Source organism: Schistocerca americana, chromosome 5 (genome assembly GCF_021461395.2).
Source record: "Schistocerca americana isolate TAMUIC-IGC-003095 chromosome 5, iqSchAmer2.1, whole genome shotgun sequence".
Taxonomy (NCBI): domain Eukaryota; kingdom Metazoa; phylum Arthropoda; class Insecta; order Orthoptera; family Acrididae; genus Schistocerca; species Schistocerca americana.
In genome coordinates, this window is record NC_060123.1 from 201,901,269 (window position 1) to 201,919,557 (window position 18,289).

Sequence of the window (18,289 nt, forward strand, 5' to 3'; positions counted from 1 at the left end):
CCTCAGAGAGCACGGGTGGTTGACGTTTCCTGGGAAACTTCATTTATTGCACACATGGCTGGCATGCTCGCTCTCACGATTTGAATCCCATGGAGTATGTCTGGTATGCACTAGGGAGACTGGTTGCATCACGCAAACATCTACCAACCACTCTTCTAGACTAGTGAGCAACTCTGCAGTAAGGAGGGGCATTATTGCCTTAACATGAGATTGATGGCATTATTCACAGCATGCCCCGTCGCTGTCAAGCCGGTATTGCTGTATTAAACCAGTTGTCGGAATTTATTTATTTATTTATTTATTATTTATTTATTTATTTATACGTCATGTTCCGTAGGATCAAACTGAGGAGCAAATCTCCAAGGTCATGGAAAGTGTCAATACATGAAATTACAACATGGTTCAATGGTTCAAATGGCTCTGAGCACTATGGGACTTAACATCTGTGGTCATCAGTCCCCTAGAACTTAGAACTACATAAACTTAACTAACCTAAGGACATCATACACATCCATGCCCGAGGCAGGATTCGATCCTGCGACCGTAGCAGTCGCGCGGTTCCGGACTGAGCGCCTAGAACCGCTAGACCACCGCGGCCGGCTAAATTACAACATAAAAGTAATAATAGATAAAAATAAATGTTTATAAACCCGTAAAACAACAGTCCGTAAGTTCAAGTAAACGCAATCAACAACACAACAAGAAACAGCTCAATTTTTTCAAAGAACTCCTGGACAGAAGAGAAGGAGTGACCCATGAGGAAGCTCTTCAGTTTCGATTTGAAAGAGCGTGGATTACTGCCAAGATTTTTAAATTCGAGTGGTAGCTTATTGAAAATGGATGCAGCAGTATATTGCACACCTTTATGTACAAGAGTTAAGGAAGTCCGATCCAAATGCAGATTTGATTTCAGTTAAGTATTAACCGAGTGAAAGCAGCGTATTCTTGGGAATAAGCTAATATTATTAACAAGAAATGACAGTAAAGAATATGTATAATGAGAGGCCTGTGTCAGAATACGCGAACTAGTGAAGGGAGTCGACAAGAGGTTCACCAACTTACACCACTTGTTGCTCGAACCGCCCGTTTCTGAGCCAAAAATATCCTTTTAGAATGGGAATGTTTACTCTAAAATATAATACCATACGACATAAGCGAATGAAAATAAGCAAAGTAGACTAATTTTCCTGTCCAACGCTCACTCACTTCAGTAGTATAGTAAAATTGGCAGCATTCTTTAAACAAGATCCTGAACGTGGGCTTTCCACGAGAGCTTACTATCTATTTGAACACCTAGAAATTTGAACTGTTCAGTTTCACTAATCATATTCCCATTCTGTGAAATTAAAACGTTAGGTTTTGTTGAATTGTGTGTTAGAAATTGTAAAAACTGATTTTTAGTGTGATTTAGCGTCAGTTTATTTTCTACAAGCCATGAACTTAGATCATGAACTGCATTATTTGAAACCGAGCCAATGTTGCACACAACATTGTTTACTACCATGCTAGTGTCATCAGCAAACAGAAATATTTTGGAGTTACCCGTGTGTGCAAATTCAGGAAAAAACTAAGAACCTTTTTTGTCTACCATTATACATGTTACAGTTGCTTTAAGTTCTGCGTTCTTTACATCGTTTCTACTTTTCCATCACCTGTTTATACTGTTTTGTGGCAAAATACACGCAAGCATGCTACATTTCCGCTTGTTGCTTTAATTTTCAACACCAGTATAGTCGCTGCATCCTCAACTCCGCTCATCCCCGCTCTCGCAGCCAGCGCCACCCCAGTATTTAGCCATCAGCAGTCTTTTTGTTTCTTTTTTGCAATCCCATGACACTATTTTTGCTCTTGCTTTGCGGTACATACTGTTGTATATTGCCTAGCTAGTGTGTAAATGTTTCACGTGTTCAGCTCTTCTGCTATCATTCGTATCAGTGCATGCGGATAGTCCTGCACGATAAGCAACACGCCACACGAAGTACGAAATCTTATTGGTTGTCTGAATACGATCATCTCTCTTATCTCAAGTCAACTTTGGAGCCGTTTACACCGAGGAAAGTCATTTGATAGCACCATGTAGATGCGACTTATTTTTTCGCTAGCAGTGCAACGTTTCCGAGAAATGGTGTTGTGGTAGGACTTAAGTGGATGGCTTGAAAATGGACTAAAGTCTGAAACTTGCCGCCATTTAAATACAACAAACTTGGGTGCAATTTTGGTGGTTTGTAATTTCATTGAATTTCTGAGAAACTATTTCCATTCTAAAAAGTGAGAACTGTCTCAAGATGTTGCTTCGTTCGGCGCATAATGGAAAGACACTCCATCACAGGTTTCTACACCAACAGAACTGAGAAAAATTATTTAACCAATTTACTGCTTTCTGAGAGAGCGCTGGGATGAAGTGTCCGGACGCGCGTAACCATTCTGACAACCACCCGCCTAAATAGTAAATCTGGTCACGTCAGTCAGGAAAGATTTCATTGCTAATACTATTGCAGCCACCGACAGCAGATTCTTAACTGAATCTAAGCGCGAAGTTATTTAGTCTGTGAGTATACGGAAAAGTAAAGAGATACATCAAAAGAATTCAGTCGCTTCTCATGGTGCTCAAAACCAGGCGGAGGTGTTAGACTGAAAAGAATTTAGGTTATCTAACTCTCTCCCTGTTGCCTTTTCAATATCTACCTAGAACGTTTCTTCCACTCTGCAGCGTAGAGTGTGCTGTTTTCAAAACTTCCTGAAAGAGTAAAAGTATCTAGTGCCGTGGGACTCTAATGTGGAAACTTGCATTTGCTGGAGAATACCAACTGAACTACCCAGCCAAGCCTCTTCAGCTGGCTATTAAAATGTTATGTTATTGCGTGAGCAAGAAATGATTGAAAACGGTAACAGACTAAAATGTACTTGTGGTAGGAGTAAAGTTTTTTAGTTATGGAAGGACACCAATTTCATGTCAAGTGGGAAGCATTCCTTTTTCAGCAAAGGAATGCGCGCGCTCCTCAGGCCCTTCTGCCCCAAAATGTTGCTAAGTAGCCCTTGGATATAGTTCCAAGACTTGGCCTGATGCATACCACTCAATGCAGACTCACTCTCTCTGCTCAGCGCAGGCTGGTTCTACGACATTAAGTAATACTGGTTAACGAGGCCGCAAATAAAACATTGAGTACATAATTAATTCTGAACTGTCTTGAAGGCTCTGTTGTAAAAGTTGCAATATGGACGAACTCTGTATCGTAAAAGCGACAAGATTTTACGGCAATTTTCTCACGATCAGCGAAGCTTAATGAAGCTTTGTGTTAACTATACGACTAGTGTACCATTTGTTGCAGACGAATAACTGAGCGAGGATAATCTCAGTAACTTGAGACATTCGAAGTGGTTATGTCATGCACATCACTATAGCGAAAACCATGGTGCACCCACATTTGTGGTATGAGATGCCACTGAAACGCAATGAGCTGCACAAAAAAAAAAAAAAAAACGGTGCAATGTACTTACAAAGCGCAGCACCCATCTTTGACACCATTTCAATATTTGTGGGTCAAACCGCATCTCAGAATAAACCTTTCCGAAGCTGGCGTTGCACCAAATGCGCGATTCCACTCTATGAGAAAGATAGAAATGCATTTTTTGCCCAAAGCCACAGCCGCTTTTGGCTTCTGGCGATTTACACACACATCCCACCCGTAATTCAGGGAAATAGTACTACACAAAAACAAACTACCCACCCAGTCAGCTGATTTGTCGCTGACTTAACAGGACAATGAACATTAAAATTTCGTACGGAAAAGAATTTTAAACGCGAATAGTGTCTAGTATTCTCCGAGAATAGTTATGTACAGTATTATAACATAGTTGTAACGAGAAAGGTATATTATTGGTTAGATGTGCCGACGTTTTTCCTTTTTCACATTTTACGCACATGACTTCTTATACGAGAGCGACACACACTTATTCAGTTATTCTCTTCTATGTTTCTAAATTACAACACAGAAGTCTATGTGCTGAGCTACTATGGAAAGAAAGGACTGTAAAAGTCTTTTTAAAAATTTCGGAAACCACATTTCTATGGAGTGAGTTCAGGTATGTCCTATCTGATCCTTAACGGCTGATTACTAAACAACATTAGGAGGCAGTAACAGATTCTTTATTTCCGTTCATAATACAGAATGTTTCAGGAACAATAGTAAATATTTTATGAGTTAGTCGCATTGATTAATTCGGATTAAACAGTACACGTAATAAGTGTTCAAGAATGGTTCAAATGGCTCTGAGCACTATGGGACTTAACATCTGAGGCCATCAGTCCCCTAGAACTTAGGCCGGCCGCGGTGGACGTGCGGTTCTAGGCGCTGCAGTCCGGAACCGCGGGACTGCTACGGTCGCAGGTTCGAATCCTGCCTCGGGCATGGATGTGTGTGATGTCCTTAGGTTAGTTAGGTTTAAGTAATTCTAAGTTCTAGGGCACTAATGACCTCAGCAGTTGAGTCCCATAGTGCTCAGAGCCATTTGAACCCTAGAACTTAGTACTTAAACCTAACTAACCTAAGGACATAACACATACAGATAAAGTAATGTCCACCACATTCTTGTATGTGGAACACCTATACGTGCAGAAATTCTGCGTTGGTTTGGTGAAGGACTTCGGTCTACCAAATCAATAATATCTTCTGCTCCATTCACTCTGTTTATTTGCACGTCCAGGTGAGACATGGCTGCTGGGAAGACAACGTTAGTCTCGCGCAGTTTAGCGAAACCACGATTTAACACTTTAATCTAGTACTCTAGAAATAGAATATCGTCCACCATACACTCTAGAACCAGGTCGTACACAAATTCCGTATTAGTTATTCGGCATTTTTGAAAACAGTAAGGAAGAAAAAGACGCACCTCGAAAGAATTACCCAAGGGGGACAGAAATAGGTATATGTGACGTATATGTACAGACAAAACAATGACTACAATTTTAGAAAAATTGCATAATTTATTCAAGAGAGAGAGCTTCACAAACTTGTCAGTTCGATAACGTGTTTGTCCGCCTCTGACTCTTATGCATGCAGTTATTCGGCTTGGCATTGATTTATAGAGTTTTGGATGTCCTCCTGTAGGATAGTGTCCCAAATCCTGTCCAATTGGGCGTTCAAAATGGCTCTGAGCACTATGGGACTTAACTACTGTGGTCATCAGTCCCCTAGAACTTAGAACTACTTAAACCTAACCAACCTAAGGACATCACACACATCCATGCCCGAGGCAGGATTCGAACCTGCGACCGTAGCAGTCGCGCGGTTCCGGACTGCGCGCCTAGAACCGCTAGACCACCGCGGCCGGCAATTGGGCGTTAGTCAAAATCCCATGCTGGGTTGAGGTCCCTGCTCATAACGCATCAAACATTCTGGATTGGTGAGAGATCCGGTGATCTTGCTGCCCAAGGATTTGGTAAACATGAAGAAAACCAGCAGAAACTGTTGCCGTAGGCGGGCGGGCATGATCATGCTGAAATGTAAGCCCAGGCTAGCTTGCCTTTAAGGGCAACAAAACGAGGTGTGGAATATCGTCGACGTACTGCTGCGCTGTAAGGGTGCCGTGGATGACAACCTGGGCGTTCTGACTTAATGGTGCGTCGCAGTTTATGAAAAGGGTCTTCATAGCACTTGTAACGCCGGAAATGCATATCATCCTATTTCCATCTATTGTACTATAAATTGTTTCCTTATTTTATTACCTGAAGATATGACATTTCGGTGTCATTATATATTGAAATTGTTTTACAATATATATATAATTGGTTTGTTTTGTAAATATTGTTTGTACTTGTACGCTAGGTCTTGCCTAGGGAAATCTACGCTATCGAACGATTACATCGATAGGTCGTGTGGAGAATCAAAGTGTTTAGGATCTTTGGGAGTGTTAACTCTGCCGCGTGGAGCGCGGGCAGAGGGAGTCTGGCTGGAGTAGGGCGGTGGAGCAGGAGTGTTGTGTGACGCTCCCGCGAGTTGCCGGGCTTTCGGGGTTTGGCAGCCTGTAATTGCGCTCAACTTGCTATGATACTTTCTGACAAGGTGTCGCGGATTGGAAGCATTTGCTGGCGCACGTCAAGAGCCAGTTTCGCCTGGTGACCGCGTCGAGAAGAAGGCGCGCCAACATCCAGCTTCTGCAACAGCGACGGCCGACAATGAGTGACTGTCGCCACCTCCTCGTTCGACGATTTCAAACCTCCAATCAACCAACAAGGAAGACTGAAAGCAGCTAAAGTTTTACAACTATATAGCAGACCTCAGCTTTTCAAACTGTTCCATTTGCTTCACAAAATTACAGCAACTTATCATGAACCTTTGTTGCTCATTGTCCCAATTGCATTACCAAGCAGGGTCCCTTCCTGTTCCGGAATGAACCCGAGTGTCGTTGAAATTCAAACGCCAGCATTAAAGTAATATCATTCCATTTCACTGCTTTAATTTCAAAGTTAAAGTATCCATAGCTGGCTACAATATTTAGATTACACAAGCACAAATTAAGAGTGCAAGTTTTGCTACCATATTTTAGCTTACCTGTGACTGCAGCTCAGCTTGGTACATACTAAATTTTACTATTGTTAATTGTTCAGAATCATTTAATTCAAGTTCAAAGTTAAATCTCTTATTTCTAAATTGTGTAGATTCAAGTAGCTTTTGAAATTATTGTTGAGGTAGCCCAAGGCTGAATTATTTTATTGAATTTCGTAGCGCTTCAGTAACAAAGTTCACTATTAATATCAGTCACTAATTAAGTTTCAATTTTCCGGTTTTATTAATTCTTTTACTAAATTAAGTTAGAGTGTAGCGAAATTTATTACTTCTGACAAACATTCAGTTTTCACACAACACGCGTCAACCTTCAGTGGCCACGCTTTTAGTGCTAATTATATGTGCATTAATCTTTCATTTTCAGTTATTATAGTAGTTGTCCATAGGACTGGCGACCGTAATTTTCCCCAAATCTCAAATATCTAATTAACGCCAATTAATTGTTAACGTAACGACCGCACATTTACTTTCTTTATTAACTTTACCCCTTTTCAAAATTAATTTCCACCAGTTTCATTTGCATTTTTCCTTTCATTTAGATGTAACCCTTTCCTCCCTCTTTACCGACAGATTAACTTCGGTGACGATTGCTTTTCCCAAATTTCCTTTAGGTACACGCGCTTTAATTTTTCACTGTCATTAAGGTCGATAAGTGAGGGGGAGGTTACACACTGCGCATGGATCGTGGTTCCTCGGACGAAGAACTCTACGACGATATGTCCCCTGCAGTAAAAGAACAAGATCATGACCTTACCGGAACTTGTGTGAACAGCTTTGGATTTTTTTCCCGTTGGAGATACGGAAACCCCTTGCCTCCAGTTCCATGTCGTTGGAATCTAGCTGAAAAAAACTGATCCTTCGAGTGCCCCTTATAAAATGATTCTGTTTACTCAGAAGTGTCAAAATAAAAAGAAGCGTCAGAGTGGAGGAAACGTCAAAGCAGATGGTACCGCTATTTTTTTCAAACATTGAACACACCTCATCGAGAATTGTCTAAAGAGAGAACCCATCACATGGAGTGATGTTGGTTGGTAAACAATAAGAACTAAATCAGAACCCCCTGCCGCTACACGGATAAATAACCTTGAAAAATATCAGTTCTGTATACAAATTTCGACAGAAAAGTAATTAACCGGAAAACTCACGGAGCAGACGATTTAAATTCTTGGGTGCTTTACACACGTCAAACTTCTTGCTTCCCCGGAATAACTCTAAACACGAGAACAGCAGTCACACACTTATTCTACACATTTGCTGACAATATCTACAGCAACACATCGAACAGACGTCGCTTATTATGTTGTCAGTACAATGTGATCGTGAACAAGTGTCAATACTCATTCCTAATAATTTTATGCTTTAAGAAGCTTTCATACGAAATATACATGCGAATTCTTTACTGTGACCTCTCAAAAGCTGCCTGACTGATGCTTGAAACTTACCGAACGGGGTCGCCTGAGATGTGTCCAAATCCTTGGATGCCACTTATGATGCCTTTGGACTTTCAACGGACGAAAAAGTCACTGACTCGGTTCCCGGAATAGATTTCCGGAGTTATTACCCGCGCGCGCAAGAGAGAGAGAGAGAGAGAGAGAGAGAGAGAGAGAGAGAGAGAGAGAGACAGGGGAGTCAATTTACTCCCTTCTGAATGAACAGCTGGAGCTGACAGCACCCGCGACCCGTTCAGCGCCGACTCCGCTACTTATATATATCTCGTGTTTACTTATCAGCTCCAACTTCTGATATCCAAATGGCGCAAAGCACTGCCCTCAGACACCGAGGTCGGCAGATATGCGGGCGATCGCCACGGTCATACGAGGCCAACATCGGGCGAACCAGTTTCATATCCAGTGAAGGCCGCCTGCAGACTGTGTGATTAACTGCGCGATAAATGGCGCGACATGCGCCGCTGATTAAAACTGAGAAATAAATATGCACGAGTTAAACTGATACGTTTATCTCAAGTATCACAGATTGCTGCTGATGACCAAACACGAGCGACGGAGCAACTACACCCGGCGGAAACACGTAATCATTCTACACACGCATCAACACACCGCAGCAAGTAGTCGGTCGCTCCTCCCGTCCCGATCATAACCCCTCTTTGCTTCTTTCTCCAGTTCGCAAAACATGTGTGGCTAATGACTTTTTGTGTTTGTAATGTATATATGATGAAACGTCTGTGTGGAGTCGTTTCATAGACGCTCGTCTCACTGGATTCTGTGCATCCCATTCCGTCCATCGCCTGATTGCGGTTTAATTTATTAACTCTCCCAGAAAGACTGAGGAAACAAACTAAGGCTTGAAACTTCCTGGCAGATTAAAACTGTGTGCCCGACCGAGACTCGAACTCGGGACCTTTGCCTTTCGCGGGCAAGTGCCCCCAGGCTGTGGCTAAGCCATGTCTCCGCTATATCCTTTCTTTCAGGAGTGCTAGTTCTGCAAGGTTCGCAGGAGAACTTCTGTAAAGTTTGGAAGGTAGGAGACGAGATACTGGCAGAAGTGAGGCTGTGGGTACCGGCCGTGAGTCGTGCTTCGGTAGCTCATTTGGTAGAGCACTTGCCCGCGAAAGGCAAAGGTCCCGAGTTCGAGTCTCGGTCGGGCACACAGTTTTAATCTGCCAGGAAGTTTCATATCAGCGCACACTCCGCTGCAGAGTGAAAATCTCATTCTGGAACCTAAGGCTTATTTAATGATATGTTTGATTTTTTGGTGTTTCATAGGAAATCATGACATGTATTTATTACGTTTTTTTCCTTCACCCTACCCTATGTGTGCTTGAATGTGACAGTGTTTTTAAGTGTGGTTTTGGGATTCTTTTGTGGGGACGCTGAGTGGTTGTCGTGTGCTAGGAACAGGTGACGTTTGCTTCTCATTTGGAGAATAGCACTGGATGACCAACTTAGGATCCCAGTACCTGGACAGAGGGGTTTACCCCTTTTAGTCTGAGGTTGGTTTGTCAGGTTGGTGGCGGAAGCCTACCCCTCTGGTAACTTCCGTGCAGAGGTAGTTAGGCGAAGTTCGGTAGAGAAAGGACACACTGTAGCTAGCGGTTGGCGAGTACAGTTCGTAGCTCCTAGAGAGTTTTCTGCTGATAGGAAGTAGGCCGAATTAGAACTTCCCTATGTTAAATTCATGGCATATTTAAGAACTTCAGCTTAACTGAAGCATGTGTACTTATGTGTTTTCGGAATGTGGCATAATTATTTTGTTAAAAATCGGCGAAGATGGTGGTTGAAATTAAAAGTGTGGAAGTCGCTTCGTTCCTTTCGGACAGTTATGGGTATGCAGATGGAATGACTGAATTAGTGTGTTCCACTTCCCTTTTGTGTGTTTTTCCTTTTTAATTGCGCGATTCTACAATTTTTTGCGAATTATTTAGTTTAACTTTTTTATTCAGGCACCAGTCATGTGTATTGATAGGATGTGCATCAAATTCAGTAAAGAAATAAATGTGCTACATAAAAGATAAACTCTCCGTTCATCTTTCTCATTGATGCCAGTTTTCAAATTAATTTTCCAATCCCTAGTTTTTTTTTTTTATATATACGACATACAATGCTGTTCATCTTGTTAGTTTCTTTACAAAAATTTCATTCTTATAATTAAATTCTTAATTTAATTAAACTGATAATTTCCAGTTCGGTCTTTTCTTAATTGTTAGGAAGGGGTTCGGCTGGTGGCGATCCAGTAATTTTTAAATTTATGATTATCCTTGTGAAGTGACCTAACCAGAAATTGCGCACAAGGGTTACATCCCCATTATTCTTGGGACATAACGTATGTCGAGCCTTGGCTAGGATCCGTTTACAGTTCTACATACATACTTTACAATATGCACATTATTTTCGGATCGTTGATACTTGTTTACCTTAGTATGTGGTGTGAGGTGTTCTTGAGAAGCAGTCTCAGTTTGGAATCATTTCTTACAACGGAAACTCCCGTTGCACATCTGTCAGATTTAGTGGTAAGCTGGCGTCAAAAACTGAACACACAAGTATGAAAACAAGAAGAAAGCATACTGAACTGTGAAAAAGAAGTGAAATAGAAACAGTGAACGGTACAAGCTCAACATCTGCAACATCGAGCGGAAGTGAATAGTCGTAACGTCGTCGTTGGGTGGTCACGGCGTTGGGCTGCGAAGGGGGAGATCCATGTTAAAAGCTCCTTCGTGACCCACTTTTTCCCGATATTATGAATAGTCCGTACGACCACTGACGAGTCTGTTCGCTGTATTGAAATTTGTGTCTGTGTCGTGGTGTGACGTCCGCCTGCAACAGTGAGTGAAGGGACCTCTAGACGTTCGTGTCGCCTGTTTGTTCTACATAAGTACCACATGTTATGACTCTTGCGTTCCGTTGAATCCTTTGTTCTAACATAGTTCATACCCGATTATTTGTTGTTTTCATTTTGTGATAAGTCTAAGCGGCATCTGGCTTGCTCTCACTATTCATTACATTTAGTTGCGACGGTAATATATCCTTACCACATGACTCATATTCTAATTAGCAGTGTGTAGTATGATAATTACCAAGACTACAGAAAGAGAACAGGCACTGTAATGACGGAACGGAAAGTTCATAATTTTGTAAAAAAAAAGGGGGTGGGGCATGAAGGAGATTTGAACACAGATCTCCCACTTATCCAATACCGTGACTGCTCAACCACGACAGCGCCAACGCCATTCTAGCGACGTTGCATATCTTGAACTTGCACCGTTAGCTGTTTCTGTTTTGCTTCTTTTCTACAGTTCAGCACACCATCTTCCTGTGTTCATGCTTGTGTGTTACGATTATGACGGGCTACCCACTGGTCCATTTCACCACCAGATATGAGGGGGATGCGTGGCTAGCTACATTCACATATTTATAATCCTAGAGTAAGGTTCTACATCTACGGCCATATCCCGCCTGGCACCACACGGTACATGGCGGTGGGTGCCTTTTACTACTACTAGTTATTCCCTTTCTTGTTCAATTCAAGAAACAAAGCGAGAGAAAAACGACAGTCTATAAGCCTCAATACGAGCCCTAATATCGTGTCTTATCCTCATGGACCTTATGTGGAAAGCAGATGGCGGCCGTGGACACTTATTGCAGTCAACCGTAAATGCGGGTTCTCTAAATTTTCTCAATAGTCTTGCGCGAGATAACTGTCACCTTCTTTCAAGGGGTTCCCATTTGAGCTCTCCAAGCATTGCTGTAATACTAGAGTGTTGATCGAACGCACCGATAACCGGCCTAGCAGCACGCATCCGAAATGATTCGATGTCTTCCTTTAATCCGACCTGATAGGGAGCCCAAAAACTTTAGTAGTACTCAATGATGGGTTGATTTAGTGTTCCGTAGGCGGTCTCCTTTATAGACGAACTACACTTAACGTAGAATTATTCTCCCAGTGAACCAATGTACACCAGGTATACAGCTGAAGAGGAGTACTGTAGACATCTTTAAAAACGGCAGTCACAGATGTTGGACAGTGAGACATGGGCACAAAGAAGATAAGCCGAATAAACCATGGGCAACAGAAGAAATACGTCAACTGTTCGATGAAAGGAGACAGTAAAAAAATGTTCATGGAAAGACGGGAATACAGCAACCTAAATCACTTAGCAGACATGCCAACTTTCAAAAGTGAAAAATCAGGAGAATTTTAGCGCTGTACTATTGTGAATTACAACACATCCCTGAAAAAGTTGCAATAATTCAGTACCTGTACCTGGCACACCCATATTGTTTCGCAATTTCAGAATCGAGAAACATTTTCCGAAGCTCTACAATATGGCTCTGAGCACTATGGGACTTAACATCTGTGGTCATCAGTCCCCTAGAACTTAGAACTACTTAAACCTAACTAACCTAAAGACATCACACACATCCACACATTCATGCCCGAGGCAGGATTCGAACCTGCGACCGTAGCAGTCGCGCGGTTCCGGACTGAGCGCCTAGAACCGCTAGACCACCGCGGCCGGCCGCTCTACAATAAATGAGGTAAATAAAGCCTCGGCATTCATCACAGAATCTACATTTTGGGGTTTACACGCGAAGTTTCTGGTTCCGTCCTACACAATGGACACACTCATTGTGTTTTTTAGTTTGCACGTGTTTAAGAATGCCGCATTTCCCGCCATGAGCCACTGAAAAGTCACATCTACATACACTACAAAATGCGCTTGTTTGTCCCTTCTTCGATTCTCTTAAACATGGAAATTCTTCCTTATATACGTTTCTGAACACTACACATTATTTCTTCACCTTCCTGAACAAAAAATAATCAACAGATCCATGATATGCAGCCAACAACAACAACTACAGAGTACACAAATCGAGCAGCAGAACCGAGAACACAATGGTCCTACGTTCTAGACAATGGTCATGTAGCAGTGATACCAACCCTGGTGCACCGTTTCCCCCTATATAGCACTTCCAAATTACCCTAAATAATTTGTCACACTGTCGGGTAAGCGAGGGGGGGGGGGGGGCGGCGGTAAAAGGGGGCCAACGAGTCAACAATGAAATTGTCGAGTGGTGGAGGGGAGGGTAGTAACCCTAAATATTTTTCCCACCTGAAACATTTATCCCTCTAATTTCCCCCAGGCAGCTTAATTCCCCCTAAATTTAGGAGGAAATCCCTCAACTTGGCAACACTTCCTTGTAGAAAGAACAACGCTAATCACTTCGCTTGGAACGACTATAGACTACTCCTTGTCCACAATAACTTTACGATTGCACTGATGCTACCAGAAGTGGAGGAAATTGGCACTGGTTGAAAGATATTCATTTATCTCCGAACGCTGCCAACGGTAAGTTCCTTACTTCCTTGTAGATATGAAGCGCGAGCTACGCCTGCTGCCGCTCCTGACAGCCACCGCACGAATCTTCCAAGTTAACGTAGACAAGTAGCAGCCATACATTGTAATCCACCAATATATCGAAGGGGCAGGATTTTCAAATAGTAAGGAAGGTATTGAAACTGCTCTGAAAATCGGGAGATCGGTCTTCACGGTCGGGAGATCGGTAGGAAGAAGGAAAAATCAGGAGTCTCCTGCTTAAATCAGGAGAGTTGGCATGTCTGACTTAGGAATGAAATAAATATGAACTGCAGGGCAGCCATGGCGAAATGGCTGCAACAATTCCTCCGTGCGCTGACGAAACCAATCTAGGACGATGCGAGCTGTGTGAATTGCGGCCTTGGCGTCTTTGACAGCTAAAATGGTCTCTTAATCCTTAGCAGTCATGTGATCTTGCAGAGTATGCACAGGACCCCTGAAATACCACGATATGGCTGCCCATATCTTCACCGAACCCCCGCCATATTTCAGTCTCTTGGCGTAAACTTGGAAACAGTGAGCAACAATACTTATCCGACGAAACTACTTTGTTCAATTGCTCCGTAGTCCATGTTTTATGGCTTCGGCACCACGTTTTCTTGTTACGGGCATTTGCATCATTGATGTGTGGTTTTGGAATTCCAATTCGCCCTTTTCTCCTGTGCTTGCGGAACTTTCTTCTGGCTGTTTTGGTGCTGACGAGCTTTGCGAGTGCGACATACAGTTCTGCTGTGACTTTTGCAGCTTCGTCCTCTTATTTTTCGTCACAGTCCTCTTCAAGGTCCAATGTAAAAATTAAAATTAAACATATTCAGCCGTCTACATTTTTAACTCAATTTATTTGTGCGACCAGTTTCGTGTTTTCACTACGCTATCTTCAAGCCCTGTGTACACACAACAACAATAATGACAGTGTCAACTACATAACAAAGGGGCGTTTTTTTTGTTAAGGTTTTAGGGCTGAAATCTGCTACGGTTATTAGCGCTTGGTCTGTGACTTAGGAAAAGCTAAGAAAACGAAACTGGAAACCAGCAGCAATGGGAGCAAAACTCAAAAAAGTGGGGAAACCAAGAACATAAGGAAAGCTTAAAAAACCACTATAGAAGGGGGGTTATTTGTCCCCAAAAAGAGCTTCAAATAACTGACGTCATCTCACTGGCGCTAATGAACTCGAGAACACGATCGGCCGATCGCGTGTCATCAGCTAAAATGGAAGATATATCAGGCGACAGCTGTAGACGGGCGCGTAACGGAGTACAATAGGGGCACTCAAGTAAAAGGTGTCTCACCGTCCACAGCTGAGAGCAGTGGGGACAGAGTGGGGGAGGATCGCCACTTAACAGATGTCGATGGCTAAAAAGACAGTGCCCCATCCGGAGTCTAGTTAAAATTACCTCCTCCCGACGACGAGTTCAGGAGGAAGAGGTCCAAGCACAGGGAAGAGATTTCACTTCCCGCAATTTATTACTGGGAAGTGTCGACCAATGTGCATGCCATAAAAGAGCAACACGACGACATAAAAAATTCCGTAGATCGGCGAAGGGAATCATGCGAATAGCTGGCCGAAGAAGAGAGACTGCAGCCTTGGCCACTATATCGGCCGCCTCATTTCCACAGGTACCAACTTGTCCTGGGATCCAGAGGAACGCCACAGAGACGCCCCCCAAGTGGAGCAAGTGGAAGCAATCCTGAATCCGGTGGACCAGAGGGTGGACAGGGTAGAGAGCTTGGAGACTGAGGAGAGAGCTGAGTTAATCTGAGAATATAATATATTGTATCTGCGGATGGCGTTGGATGTATTGGACAGCCTGGAGAACAGTGTACAGCTCCGCAGTAAAAACCCAACACTGGTCGGGAAGACAAAATCAATTTGGGGTGTCACCAACAATATAGGCACTCCCAACACCAAACGATGTTTTTGAGCCATCAGTGTAAATAAATGTGGCATCCTCCATTTGTGCGCAGAAAGCAGCAAATACCCAACGATAAACAAGAGAAGGGGTATCATCCTTGGGAAACTGACAAAGGTCACGGAGCAGGCAGGTCCGGGGCCGGAGCCAAGGCGGTGCTGAACCCCAAGTTTTCAAGAAAGTTTTAGGAAAGTGGAAGGAAAAGAAAATGTAGCAGTTGACGGAAGCGGACTCCCGGTGGTAGTAGAGAGGAAGGGCGGCCAGCATACCCTAAATCCAAGGAGGCGTCGAAAAAAATGTCGTGGGCCGGATTTGCAGGCATGGAAGACAGATGGCTAACATAACGACTCAGAAGGACAGCTCGCCGATTGGACAGCGGAGGTTCAGCAGTCTCAGCATAAAGGCTTTCCACAGGGCTGGTGTAAAAAGCTCCAGACACTAAACGTAATCCACGGTGGTGGATAGAGTCGAGACGCCAAAGAATAGACGGTCAAGCAGAGGAGTAAACTATGCTGCCATAGTCCAATTTCGAGCGCACTAAGGCGTGATAGAGGCGGAGAAGGACCACTCTGTCCGCTCCCCAGGAGGTGCCATTCAGGACACGGAGGGTGTTGAGGGATCGCAGACAGCGAGCCGAAAGATAGGAAACGTGGGAGGACCAGCACAGCTTTCTGTCGAACATAAGACCCAAGAATTTAGCGACGTCCGCGAACGGAAGGTCTAGATGTAAGGAAGGCGGAAGAAACTCCTTACGACGCCAGAAATTAACACAAACGGTCTTACTGGGAGAAAAGCGGAAGCCGGTTTCGATGCTCCAAGAGTGGAGGCGATCGAGACATCCTTGAAGACGACGTTCAAGAAGGCTGGTCCGTTGAGAGCTGTAGTAGATCGCACAATCGTCCACAAAGAGGGAGCCCGAAACATCAGGAAGGAGACAATCCATAATTGGATTTATGGCAATGGCAAACGGTACAACACTTAGCACGGAGCCCTGGGGTACCCCGTTTTCTTGGGAGAAGGTACGGGAGAGAGTAGTGTTCACCCGCACTTTAAATGTGCGCTCTGCACAAAGGGGCGGTGTAAAATTTAAAAGATAAATTATATACAGCGGCAATGTGTAGTAAACATTAACAAAACCAAAACATAAGGTGTCACATCAAAAACGAGATGACAACTGCTCACTGTCAGGGGCGGATTTAAAAATTTTGCGCCCCTAGGCACACCATATGATATGCAACACCCCCTCCCCAAAAAAAGATGTTTTAAATAAAAACTATTACCCGATTACTTCACAATTGCCGTTTTGGGTGGGAGCGCTGTAATCTGTGTCCGTAATCTGTTATTCGTTGTTGTGGAGGACGCGTCAGCGGTCTAGTCGCGCTCAATCAAAATGTAATATGGTTCCTGAACTAAACTTGGTGTACGGCAACGGATAAAACAAACTTAAAACTTCATTGTGTTAACACATTCTTCTGTTGAAAGACAACAGAAACGAACACAAGGAAAGTAAATTTCTTTTATGGCCTAAAAATTCAGCAGAGCGTGTAAGAGACAACGGATCACTTTAGTATGTTATTTTACACGAAACCGTTGAAAAAGAAAATGAATTTTTGTTACAATCTAAAAATTGAAGCGAGCGTGTCAAACAATAGAAATTAATACGTAATTTTACTGAGATGCGTTCAAAATTAAACTGTCGTTTTACGATCTAATAACTTTAATGTGTAGCAGATAAAAAAAAAAACACGTTCGGTATTAATACTTAAATTTATAGGAGAGCATAAGAAATGAAAATGAACTAATACCTAAATACAGACGAACAAACACAGAACTGGATTTGCTGTTATGTAATTTTACAGGCCAGTGTGGTAAAATCAAATTTGTTTCATAATCAAATAGTTAACATGTAAAGCATTAGGGTCTGTGTAGCTATATGGTGCATAATAAGTGCACGCAATACCTTTAATCCATTTAAGGGCTGAACATTTTTGTACTGCAGCTACTGCTCTCACCACAGCTCTTTCTAACGAGCTTTTACGTATTTATCGGCAGAACTGAACTACCTTATTTATTAATACTTTTTCATCTGATCGTACTCTCCGATAACGTATATTTTCGGGGTAACTATACATTTCAGCAGGCGCCAAGAATAGGCATCAGTTGTGATATACTACAGTATCAGTATGACTTGACTGCACAGCGCCGAGCGGCCTGGCTCATTCGGGTATTGTTTAGTATTGTCGGGCGCCTTCGGTCACGTCTGCACGTAAACGAGGTTTAGTTCCGTGTTCTGCCACCGGCAGTTGTAAAATAAACAGGTAAAACGTAGTTTGTAAATCCGATGAATGTGCTCTAAGTTACAGTAAAAATCACATTACAATCTTAAATTTTTAAAACTAATGTGAGTAAATAAACTGACCAGTCAGCAAAGTTTGCGTCTGGTTTTGACGACAGAAAACTATCAAATCTTCATAGTTACGAGGTCGGCTTCGATGTGAAGAATGGACAAGGCGTTCAGTCTCTCATCAGACGACGTAAAACGTAGGTACGATTTCAGTCTTAACAGCCGAACACGAGCGTTCCGCTGAACAATTTATAAGCGCCATACATACAAATATTCTGAGAGCAAACACGGACTGTAACATCTCTTTTCGTAAAAATTTACTCATTTCGACTGATATATCGCTAATCTCAAAGATTTCAAAAGTTCCGCCAAATGTACACATTCACTAGGGAAAGAAGGCTCTAATTCTGTGTCATATGACGCATGGAGTTTTGCTGCACATTCAGCAATATCGTCAGGTGAACTGTTTTTAAGGTTACTGAAACCTGTGAAGGAGTCCAACAATGCTCTATAGCTTTCCTTCCGCCTCACTAATTCGGCATACAAGTTGTCGAGTACTGCGAGAAATGTTTCGACTCTAAATTTTTCCCTTCCAGTCAGAAAAACTTCTTCAGAGTCCGCATCTTCGTCGTCATG

At 42.8% G+C, this 18,289-nt stretch overlaps 1 protein-coding gene across 2 annotated transcripts in view; it reads right to left on the bottom strand.

The window, feature by feature from the left end:
* The window catches only part of LOC124615917 (aromatic-L-amino-acid decarboxylase), a 220,179-nt gene that overhangs the window by 179,742 nt on the left and 22,148 nt on the right, over positions 1–18,289 (bottom strand). Inside the window, exon 1 of one of the 2 annotated variants that reach the window (XM_047144097.1) lies at positions 8,009–8,202. The exons of the other annotated variant lie outside the window; for it this stretch is intronic. The gene's annotated coding sequence lies outside the window, so the exon portion shown is untranslated. Of the gene's footprint in view, positions 1–8,008; positions 8,203–18,289 lie in introns of those variants that run through there. 2 annotated transcript variants of the gene reach the window in all.